Source organism: Lycium ferocissimum, chromosome 9, assembly GCF_029784015.1.
Source record: "Lycium ferocissimum isolate CSIRO_LF1 chromosome 9, AGI_CSIRO_Lferr_CH_V1, whole genome shotgun sequence".
Taxonomy (NCBI): domain Eukaryota; kingdom Viridiplantae; phylum Streptophyta; class Magnoliopsida; order Solanales; family Solanaceae; genus Lycium; species Lycium ferocissimum.
In genome coordinates this window covers 20,217,388-20,229,164 of record NC_081350.1, presented here as the reverse complement: position 1 = coordinate 20,229,164, position 11,777 = coordinate 20,217,388, and the positions used below count along the sequence as shown (strand labels likewise).

Genomic DNA, 11,777 nt, shown 5'->3' with positions numbered 1-11,777 from the left:
TACAAAATCATTTTTATAGAAAATAAAGAAGTAAAACGGATAAGAATAAGTTAAATCTTTGATAAGAAGTCAAGTAATCAAAAATTATAGTATTATTATTTTTGTCTCAATTTATGTGATATATTTTTATTATTTAATTTTTTCAAAAAGAATAACACATTTTTATATTCAAAGAAATTTTATTTTTTATTTTGCTCCTAATGAGATAATTTATAATCATATACATATTTACAACTTATTTTAAATCATAAATTTTGATTTTTTAAAAATATTATGCCCAATAAAAATACATCACATAATCTAACCCTCAACAAATAAAATAGGACAATCATTCGAGAGAAAGAGAGAGTACATTTATCAGCCATAGAAAGAACCTCTCTCTCAAATAGTACTAGTAGTGTTTAATAAGGTTGGATAACTATAACTTTTATATTTATTCCAAATTTCCAAAAAAGCCCTTGCAAACCCTTATAAATAGGGCTGTATTTTACTTCAGAGCACCTCATCAGCCTAGCTCTAATCCTTTGGCTATTCTCTTGAGTATAGTTACAAGTTCAATGGAGTTGCATCACCATTTCTTATTCACACTTCTTTTTGTGAGTTGCTTTCTTATAAATTGAACTAATATTAAAGTATTAGGAAAACTAGGAAGCTGATGACTATTATTTGTTGTTATTTGTTGCTAAAAATCTTGCTTTTGTAGCAAGTCATGCAGCTAATTTATCTTTTGACCTGTTATCTGAGAAAAAGGGTCTAGAATATCAATAATAGTGTAACAGGAAGTAACATTTACTTTTGCTACTCAAACAATATCATCTGCAAAGCAAAGATGCAAAGTATTATGATAACTAAGAAGCTGATGAATATTATTTGTTGTTAAAGCTTGCTTTTGTAGCAAGTCATGCAGCTAATTTATCTCCTGAGGTCTATTGGCAAGTGAAACTGCCCAACACTCCCATGCCCAAACCCATTAAGGATGCCTTACAATATTCTGCAGGTAATTAATTAGTCTTCAACTCAACTAATTCTGAGGGGGTAAAGTGTGTGTGTATATACACAAATGACAAACTCTTGATAATTCCTCATGGTTAGCAACATCGTGCACTTTCAGAAGTAAAACTAATACTTTAATTTCATTGACCTATTTTATCAATATCGTCATCATCATTACTATTGTAGCTATAAAACTACTATCACAATGTTATTTTATGACAACAAGAATTTTAATTATTGTTATTATTATTGTTGTTATTATACAACCTTCTTCTTGTTGTTGTTGTTATTATTATTATTACTCCCTTTGTCCCATTTTATGTGGAATGATTCGGAATACGAAAAGCAAACTATCTAATGTTTCATTGATTTCGGACATACATTCTTGATGCTTTTTTGAAATAAAATTCATAGATCTAAAAATTACTATAAGTCACAATAACTAATTCAAAATATTTTAAAGACAGTTTAAAAAATTGTGGTGAAAGAAAAACCTTTTTGACTCTCCAAATAGTAATTGTGTCACATAAAGTGGACAAATGGAGTATTATTAAGCAACATAACTATGGATGCATAATGCATTACATCACATAGCTGGTGCATTAATTAATCATTTCTGTATGAATGTCTTTCATCATTCACATAGTCGAGGGCGAGCTTCACAAATTATGCCAACCATATGGAGTAGGTTCGGAGTGGGATCGACCAACGGTCGAGGGCAAGCTTCAGAAATTACGCCAACCATATGGCGTAGGTTCAGAGTGGCATCGACCAGCGGCCGAGGGCTAGCTTCAAAAATTACGCCAACAATATGGAGTAGGTTCGGAGTGGCATCGACCAGCGGCCGAGGGCGAACTTAAAAAATTACGCCAACCATATGGAGTAGGTTCGGAGTGGCATCGACCAGCGGCCAAGGGTGAGCTTCAGAAATTACGCCAACCAGAGGGTGAGCTTAAAAAATTACGCCAACCATATGGAGTAGGTTCGAAGTGGCATCGACCAGTGGCCGAGGGCGAGCTTAAAAAATTACGCCAACCATACGGAGTAGGTTCGGAGTGGCATCGACCCGGCCGCCGAGGCGAGCTTAAAAATTACGCCAACCATACGGAGTAGGTTCGGAGTGGCATCGACCAGCGGCCGAGGGCGAGCTTAAAAAATTACGCCAACCATATGGAGTAGGTTCGGAGTGGCATCGACCAGCGGCCGAGGGCGAGCTTAAAAAATTACGCCAATCATACGGAGTAGGTTCGGAGTGGCATCGACCAGCGGCCGAGGGCGAGCTCAAAAAATTACGCCAACCATATGGAGTAGGTTCGGAGTGGCATCGACCAGCGGCCGAGGGTGAGCTTCAGAAATTACGCCAACCATATGAAGTAGGTTCGGCGTGGCATCGACCAGCGGCTGAGGGCTAGCTTCAGAAATTATGCCAACCATATGGAGTAGGTTCAGAGTGGCATCGACCGGCGGCTAAGGCGAGCTTCTGAAATTACGTCGAAAGATATTAATGAAAACCTTCCGACACCCCTTATTTCTTTGAAACAAATTTACGGCAAGGGAAGAAAATGAATCTTCCGTCTCTCAAAAACTATAACTCGGCTCCTTTTTGCCTCGCAAAGTTGCAGAATCTATCCCCTTTTCATCGGATAAAATTGAAGAAATTCTTAATCACTTCTCCATTGATAAGGACTCGGAAGGTGCTAAAATGATCAACAAAACAATTAAAATGTGCGAGGACCCGACGGGTAATGGAGAGAAGAGATATTGCGCCACTTCTTTGGAATCAATGGTTGATTTCACCACATCTTTCCTTGGAACAAATAATATTTTAGCAATTTCAACCGAGTTAGAGAATGAAACTCTGGAGGTGCAAACATATACCATCAACAAAGTGAAAGAGAAAGAAAATGGAAAAGGGGTGTGTATACGGATAAAACCGAGGACACAGGCACGCTCGGTTTCCCGTCGTCATAGTTATGCTCGGTCACAATACGACCGTCTCACCGGGAATGAGGTCTCGAGCTCGGGCCAGGATAAGGCGATAAAGGAGGGGTGATTGACTGCCATAAACGGGAGACTGAAATATCCATCCTCACCCGGATATTTCGACGTCGATCTCGGCAATATAACTGTCACCAGATTTACTTGCTTTATTTAGAATTGTACTAGGGTTGAAACTCCTCTACTATATAAAAAGGAGGTCATCATTCATGAAAGGGGTTGGCAATAGCAAGGAAAGACATAGTTTACATCAACAATCATAAGAATCTTATCAAATCAGTTCCCATCTGTTCTTGAGTTTCATTTTATTTATACCTCGTGAGAGCTTGTAACAAAAAAGGTATCGACCTCGGTTTCTATACCCGAGGCCATACGTATCTAGCATTTGGTTAGATCTGATTCTTTGTTCACTTTCTTGACATATCTCGCTATTTAATCTTTAATTGAATTTAGCCACATATCTTTGGCATCCCGTATAAATTTAACTGTTCTACATTTTAAGGTTAAACAGTTTGCGCCCACCGTGGGGCCTTAGATAGTAGTGGCGGTTCAATATAACATTCTGGTCACACTAGATATTTTACACTTGTTCTTTAGGGTTTGATTTCAGGTATGTCGGAAATGTCGGATTCCTATTCTGTCAACTTCCAAGTGGAACCAAGCCATCATGAGCATGACGACGGGGACGTACCAAACAACAACGCGCCCCCCGTTAATCCTGCTCAAGTCGGGTCATCGGTGGGCAACGTACCGGTCGGTGAGAACAACGGGGCCATGCTGCAACAGCTCCAAAACCAGTTAGACATGGCCATGGCTCAGTTGCAGGCCCAGCAAGAGATCATAGTGCAATTGCAAAATCGAGAGTGGGCACCCGATGTTGCCCCATCGGATACGGAGGAAAGACATGCCTCACGGGGTAACGAGGGATACCCCGGACAAAGTACCGAATTGATAAGAATGCTCGAAGAATTGACCAAACGGGTCGAATCCGGTGAAAAGAAGATAGAGGCGAACGATAAGAAGGTGGAGAACTACAACTCGAGGGTCGATCAAATCCCGGGGGCTTCGCCAGCGTTGAAGGGACCGAATTTGAAAAAGTTTGTTCAAATATCGTTTCTGCCAAGTGCGGCACCGATGAAAATCCCCAAGAGATTTCGCATGCCCGATATCCTGAAGTACAATGGGACAACGGACCCAAATGAGCATGTGACTGCGTATACGTGCGCTATCAAGGGCAACGACCTCACCGATGACGAAAGCGAATCAGTGCTACTTAAGAAATTCGGGGAAACTCTGTCGAAGGGAGCTATGATTTGGTATCATAACTTGCCCGAGCACTCGATTGATTCATTTGCCATGCTCGCTGATGCTTTCGTTAAGGCCCATGCCGGGGCTATCAAGGTCGAAACCCGAAAGTCAAATTTATTCAACGTCAAGCAACGAGATGACGAGACCCTCCGCGAGTTTGTGGCTCGATTTCAAACGGAGCGCATGGACTTACCTCCAGTTACTGACGATTGGGCCGTTCAGGCTTTCACCTAAGGGCTTAACTCGAGAAGCTCGATCATATCTATGGAACTAAACAAAACTTGATAGAATACCCGGCAATCGCCTGGGCTGATGTGCATAACAGATATCAGTCGAAAATCAGGGTCGAAGACGATAAGATTTTGAGGGCCGCTTCAGTGTCATGGCACTCCGGTAAAGGAGGTGATCGCTCAAGGAAAATGATAGATCGAGATTCCAGATCGTCATGTGATAGATCGAGATTCCAGATCGTCATATGACAGATACCAGCCGTACCCCCTCGATCGAAGGGGGAATAGGCGTAACAGCGAATCGGGCAAGAATGATAGGAGAAACGATCGAAGGAATGATCGAGGTCAAAATAACCGTGGTTTGGTAAACAGAAATGTTGTCGATAGAGCTCCGGGAAACAGAGAAACTCCAAGGTTATCCGAGTACAACTTTTGCGTCGATGTAGCAACTTTAGCGGCGTACCGTTATCCAAAACAAAGAAACAAGGCATCCGAGGCCAATCCAATCTGACCCGGAGAAGCGGGACAAAAGTCTTATTTGTAAGTATCATCATACTCACGCCTATCGAACCGAGGATTGTCGACAGCTAAGGGAGGAGGTCGCCCATCTGTTCAATTTGGGGCATCTTCGAGAATTCCTAAGTAAACGAGCAAAAACTCATTTTAAAAACCTGGATTCCAACAAACAGGATAGGCCGGAATAGCCCCATCAGGTGATACACATGATCATGGGAGGAACTGACATTCCCATGGGATCGGTTATGAAGCGCACGAAAATTTCCATAACGAGAGAAAAGCGTATCTGAAACGATGACCCCGATTGCCCCATCACGTTCGATGACGAGGACATGGAAGGCATCGCCCAGCTGCATAATGATGCGCTGGTAATATATGTCCTTGTCAATAATTTTAGAATTAAACCTATGCTGATTGATCCAGGTAGCTCGGCTAATATCATCCGATGGAGAGTCATCAAATAGCTGGGACTACTAGATCAGATCGTGCCGACCATACGGGTCCTCAATGGATTCAATATGGCATGCGAAACGACTAAGGGTGAGATCACTATACCGATCGCATGGCGGAACTACGCGAACAGACGAAATTTTAAGTGACGAAGGAGATATGGATATAATGCATTCTTGGGCGGACCCGTGGATTCACCTCGTAAGAGCGGTTCCCTCGACTATGCATCAGGTATTGAAATTCCCGACTCCAGAAGGTATCAAAACCGTCTGTGGTGAACAGCAGGCCGCAAAAGAAATGTTCGCGGTTGAAGAATCTGTTAAGACTATAAAAGCGCCAAATTGGAGTGAAGGGAAGAATGACAAATAGCAATCACAGATCCCGATCCCAAAATCTTCAGAAGATCAGAACGGAGACACGCTAGACGAAGAGTTAAAATTCGGAATACCGAGAACCTTTGTGGTGCTCAATGATTCTGACGCCACCAAATCCACCGTTGAAGAACTCGAGCAAGTCACACTGTTCGTCCATCTACCAGAAAAGAAAGTATACCTGGGCACGGGGTTAACCCCCGAGCTCAGGAAAGAATTTATTGAGTTTCTTAAAATTAACTCAGACTGCTTTGCTTAGTCCCATTTACACATGATACGTATTCTACCAGACGTGACGACACACAAGTTGAGCTTGGATCCAAGTTTCCCCTGGTCAAACAAAAGCGAAGGCCACAACCTGAGGTAAAACATGTATTCGTCAAGGACGAGGTAACCAAGCTCCTTAATTTAGGGTCCATTCGAGAGGTAAAATACTCAGATTGGTTAGCTAACGTTGTAGTAGTGCCTAAAAAGGGGAATAAGTTTAGAATGTGCGTAGATTATAAAGATTTAAACAAAGCACGCCCAAAGGATTCCTTTCCTTTGCCCAAGACGATCGCGATCGACGCTCCGGCGGTCACGACACGGCGAGTTTTCTCGATGCATATTCCGGGTACAACCAAATACAAATGGACCCGGAGGATCGAGAAAAAACCTCTTTCATAACTAGGTTCGGCACATATTGTTATAATGTAATGCCTTTTGGCTTAAAAAATGCCGGTGCCACCTATCAGCGTCTAGTCAACCGAATGTTTGAACACCAAATAGAGAGATCCATGAAAGTTTATATAGATGACATGGTCGTTAAGTCCCTGCGAGCAGAGGACCATTTGAAATTTTTGCAGGAAACTTTCAGCATATTAAGAAAACACAACATGAAGCTGAACCCGAAAAAATGTGCCTTCGGAGTCGGATCGGGCAAGTTTCTCGGATTCATGGTGTCAAATCGGGGAATCGAAATCAATCCGGATAAGATAAAGGCAATTGAAGATATCATTGTGATAAACGACATTAAAGATGTACAGAGATTAACGGGACGGATAGCTGCCCTGAGCCGATTCATCTCCAGATCCTCGAATAAGAGTCACTGTTTCTTCTCGTTGCTCAAGAAAAAGATTGATTTTGCGTGGACCCCCGAATGTCAGGCGGCCTTGGCAGAACTCAAAAGATACTTATCAAGTCCACCTCTACTCCACACACCAAAGGTGAACGAGCAGTTGTATCTATACCTGGCGTTGTCCGAGATTGTGGTGAACGGTGTCCTGGTTCGAGAGGAGAATGGTACGCAGTATCCGACACTATGTAAGTAGAACTCTCGGTGACGCCGAAACCAGGTACCCGCATTTGAAAAAACTCGCTTTGGCTTTATTAAGTGCATCTAGAAAATTGAAACCCTTACTTTCGAGTTGTCATCCCATATGCGTCGTAACATCGTACCCCTAAGAACGTCATGCATAAACCCGAACTCTCGTGCCGACTAGCAAAGTGGGCTGTGGAGATTAGCGGGTATGATATTGAATACAAACCCCGAACTGCGATCAAATCCCAAATATTGGCGGATTTCGTGGCTGATTTCACACCGACCATGATCCCCGAGGTCGACAAAGAAATGCTTTTTGCCTCGGGGACTAGCACGGTAGTCTGGACCCTTCACACGGATGGTGCGTCTAATGTGAAGGGGTCTGGGTTAGGGATCGTTCTCAATCCCCCCTCAGATGACATAATAAGACAATATATTAGGTCTGCTGATTTAACTAACAACGAAGCCGAGTATGAGGCTATGATTGCAGGTTTAGAACTGGCTAAAAGCTTGGGAGCCGAGATCATAGAGGCCAAGTGCGATTCTCTCTTGGTGGTCAACCAAACGAACGGAACCTTCGAAATCAAAGATGACAGAATGCGGAGATACCAAGAGAAGTTGCAGGTTGTCCTTCGCCGCCCAAGGAGTGGACTTTGGAACACGTACCCCGGGATCAAAATAATGAAGCAGACGCCCTGGCAAACCTGGGATCTTCGATCGAATCGGAAGAATTCACCTCCGGAGCTGTGGTACAGTTGACAAAATCAGTCATAAAGACCGGCCACGCCGAGATAAACTCGACTAACCTCACTTGGGATTGGAGGAACAAATACTTAGCCTATCTCCAAACCGGGAAGCTACCATCTGATGCTAAGGAATCAAGAGCCCTCCGAACCAAGGCAGCTAAATTTTGTTTGGTCGATGGCCAGTTGTACCGAAGATCATTCCACGGCCCCTTGGCGAGATGCCTAAGACCAGGGGAAACCGACTACATTCTGAGGGAAGTTCACAAGGGCACTTGTGGAAACCATTTGGCAGCCGATTCATTGGTCCTCAAGTTGATCAGAGCAGGATACTACTGGAACGAAATGGAGGGGGATGTTAAAACCTTCGTTCAAAAATGTAACGAATGCCAAAGGCAAGCCCCGTCAATACATCAACCCGGGGAAGAGCTTCATCCGGTCATCTCCCCATGGCCATTCATGAAATGGGGCATAGATATAGTGGGACCTTTGCCATAGGCCCCAGGTAAGACGCAATTTATCTTACTTACGACTGATTATTTCTCTAAATGGGTCGAAGCACAGGCACTCGAGAAAGTCAGGAAAAAGGAGGTCATTGATTTGTCATGTCGCCTCTATGTTTGTTACGGCCTTTCTAATTTAGTATTTTTCATTTCTTGTAATTGAACTACGTTTGGCCTGACTTCTTTTTGGATACGTAGGCAGCCCCATCGGGTTCGGCCACTCCTTTTAAAACATGTCGGTGTCTTCATTTTGTATGTGTGAACTACGTGTGGCCTGATTTCCTTTTGGATACGTAGGCAACCCATATCGGGTTCGGCTTACCTTTTATTTAAATTAAAAAAAAAAAAAAAAAACTTAAAAAGTTCTTATTTTTATCCACGAACTACGTCTGGCCTGATTCCTTTGGGATATGTAGGCAACCCAAGGTGGGTTCGGCCCCTCTATTTAAAAATTTCAATGTCTTTGGTTTGTCCGACCATTTTAGTCCCTATGAGATACATAAGGATTTTTATGTAAAGTTTTGGTCTTCCCATTGTTGAAATTCATATGTCCTAGTATCTTGAAACTGGGACAAATTTTTGGAAATCGGTCAAATCGCTTCCAAAAATTTTCATTATAATTTCTCACTTTTCAACTGTCTAGAACCAAGCGCCTCCGGGACTAGAAACTGGGGCAATTTTTTTTAGAAGTAGCACAAAAGTGGTCTTAAATGTTCAACGATTTTAAAAAAAAGTCCGTTCATATCTTTCTAGAAATGTTGATAAGGTCGAATTCGAGTCTTCACAATCATTTTATCTATTAGAGCCACTGAGTATTTCCTTTCGAAGTCATCCAAATCTCATTACTCTTAATTTCAAAAGACGTTCTTTATTACTTATTACTGAAACTCCTTAGCAAAGCAAAATATCTGGTGGGGCCTCGAAGAATGTGGACGCGACCGAGACAAGAATCAATTCAAGGACCAAGTTCCCCGATATGCACAAATCAACCAATTTTCTTTTAAACTCATAATTTTTCTTTGATGAGACAGGTTTCAATTAACATGGATGTGGCGCATATTTGACTCTTCTTCAAATTTTAATTATGGACGTGATCAAAGATTTAGCTTTCTTCAAAAGGTAAATATTCTTCAATGTGGATGTAAATTTAGCTTGCGCTAAACGGTGGACTTTGTTCCACTCTTCATGAAATTTTGATCGTAACAGTGGACATGAATTTATCTTCTCAACTAAGGGCTGTGAGCGTAAATTCTTTCAAACCCAGCTATTTACATACTCTTATCACTAACAGTTGTTTTAGCTCGTGGCATTTCTCGATGGATCAAAGGCACATGATCGTGGATTTAACCTTCTTCAAAGTGGATACGGGCATGGTCACCTGTTATTGGTTTAAATTCCTCAATTTTGTCATCACTTTGTACGTATTTATTTATTTCAAGTTGCTAACAAGTTCTATTTAGAATGTGGTATTTAATGAGATGACAGGATCGAAATCTTGCATCATATGTCAAATCGGGGGGACAATTGTAGATTTAACTTCCGTCACAACGGGACATGGATTAGGATGTGGAATTATATCTCTTCACGAATGATTTTGTGGATGTGGACATAAACGTGGATATACATTACTACATTACAAATTGTGAGAGCGGACATGGATTTATATTTCAATATCGTGGATTGTGTGGACGTGGATTTATTTTCTGTGTTGTGGATATTGTGGACGTGGACGTAGATATATCTTTCTGCATTATAAGCATTGTGGACATGGACGTGTATTTATCTTTCTTGCATTATAAATTTTGTGAAAGTGGACATGGATTTATAATTTCACACTAATGACTTCTTGGATGTGGATGTAGATTTATATTTCTACATTATAAAGTTCGTGGAAGTGGACATGAATTTATGTTTTTGCATTGTGGATTTTGGGCATAGACGTGGACTTAAATTTCAGCACAGTGAATTTCATAGACGTGGATTTATTTTCTACATTATAGATCTTGTGGACGTGGAAGTAGATTTATCTCTTTGCACTTAAAGTTTGTGGAAGTGGATGTGGATTTATATTTTTGTACCGTGGAATGTGGACGTGGATGTGGATTTATATTTGTGCATAGTGGATTTTTGTGGATGTGGAAATGAATTCATTTTTCTACATTATGAGTTTTATGATGTGGGCATGGATTTCGTGGATAAGGACGTGGATTAATATTTACGCACAGTGGATTTTGTACATATGGGCTTGAATATGGTCATAAATTAGCTCCCCTTAAAAATGGGCGTCATCATGGTTTTAGCTTTCCTTAAAAACAGACGTGGATGTGGATTTAGCTTTCGTTAAAGTAAATGTGGATGTCGACTTAATTTCTTCTTCAAGTGGAAGCCATAAATTCAATTCATCTCCAAAGTATGATGTGGATTCAACTTCCGAAACATGAGTTACAAGTGTAAACTTCCTCAACCCTGTCTCATTTACATATATATATTTCTTTATTGCTAACTATTGTTTTTAGCTTGTGGCCTTTTGAAAATGGCAAGATTAAAATGGTATCACACATCAACTCGTGGATCATAACCTTAAGCAGTGAACTGGGGCAACTGCTGAAAGTTGAGTTAAGCTCATCAGCAAGAGGTTAAAGATCTACTCCCTCACTACATTTCTACAAATCCGTGGATATGTAGGTATTTCAAATTCTTTCAAGTTCGGTCATGTCCTTTTCTCTGAATTCTTAATCGCCTAACCCAGCCTCTCCATAATTCGACACTGGGACAATTTTTGAAATCGACAACGCCATATTTACCTGATCCTTATTGAACTCGAAATACGTAGACGATTTGAAAACTAAGTTTGGCCATAACTTTTTCCAACTTCCCTTTTTACCCTATAACATTCGCAGAACCTTCTATCACATAACCTTTCCAACTTCTGTGTCACTACAATCCTTCCAAGGCCGTATATGTTGGTCGGGACAAAATTGGCTATTACGTCAACTTCTTTGCCCGAAAACTCTTTCATCATTTCCGGTCAAAGAGGGACAAGCTGTTGACACCCAATTTTGTCTCGCTTTTCCTCTAAATAATTTCTTTAAGCTTCCTAGTCATTAATAATGTATTTTTACCTATTATGATTATTACTATTTTACTACTACTATTATATTGGTAGTAATATTATCATTACTCTTATTAATAATAAAATAATAGTATTACTATTAGTATAGTTACATTAATTATCGCTATCACTATATGTTAGTATTGTTTTTGGTATTATTAATACTATAATTGTCGTTATGCTAATTAATACCGTTATAATCAACTTTACTATCACTTCATTAATATTTTATATGATTTCTTTAGCTTATATT

At 40.8% G+C, this 11,777-nt stretch overlaps 1 pseudogene; it reads left to right on the top strand.

Annotated features, from left to right (window-relative positions):
* The first annotated feature begins 557 nt into the window (after nucleotides 1-557).
* Nucleotides 558-11,777, top strand: part of LOC132029835 (uncharacterized) — a 30,558-nt pseudogene continuing 19,338 nt past the window's right edge.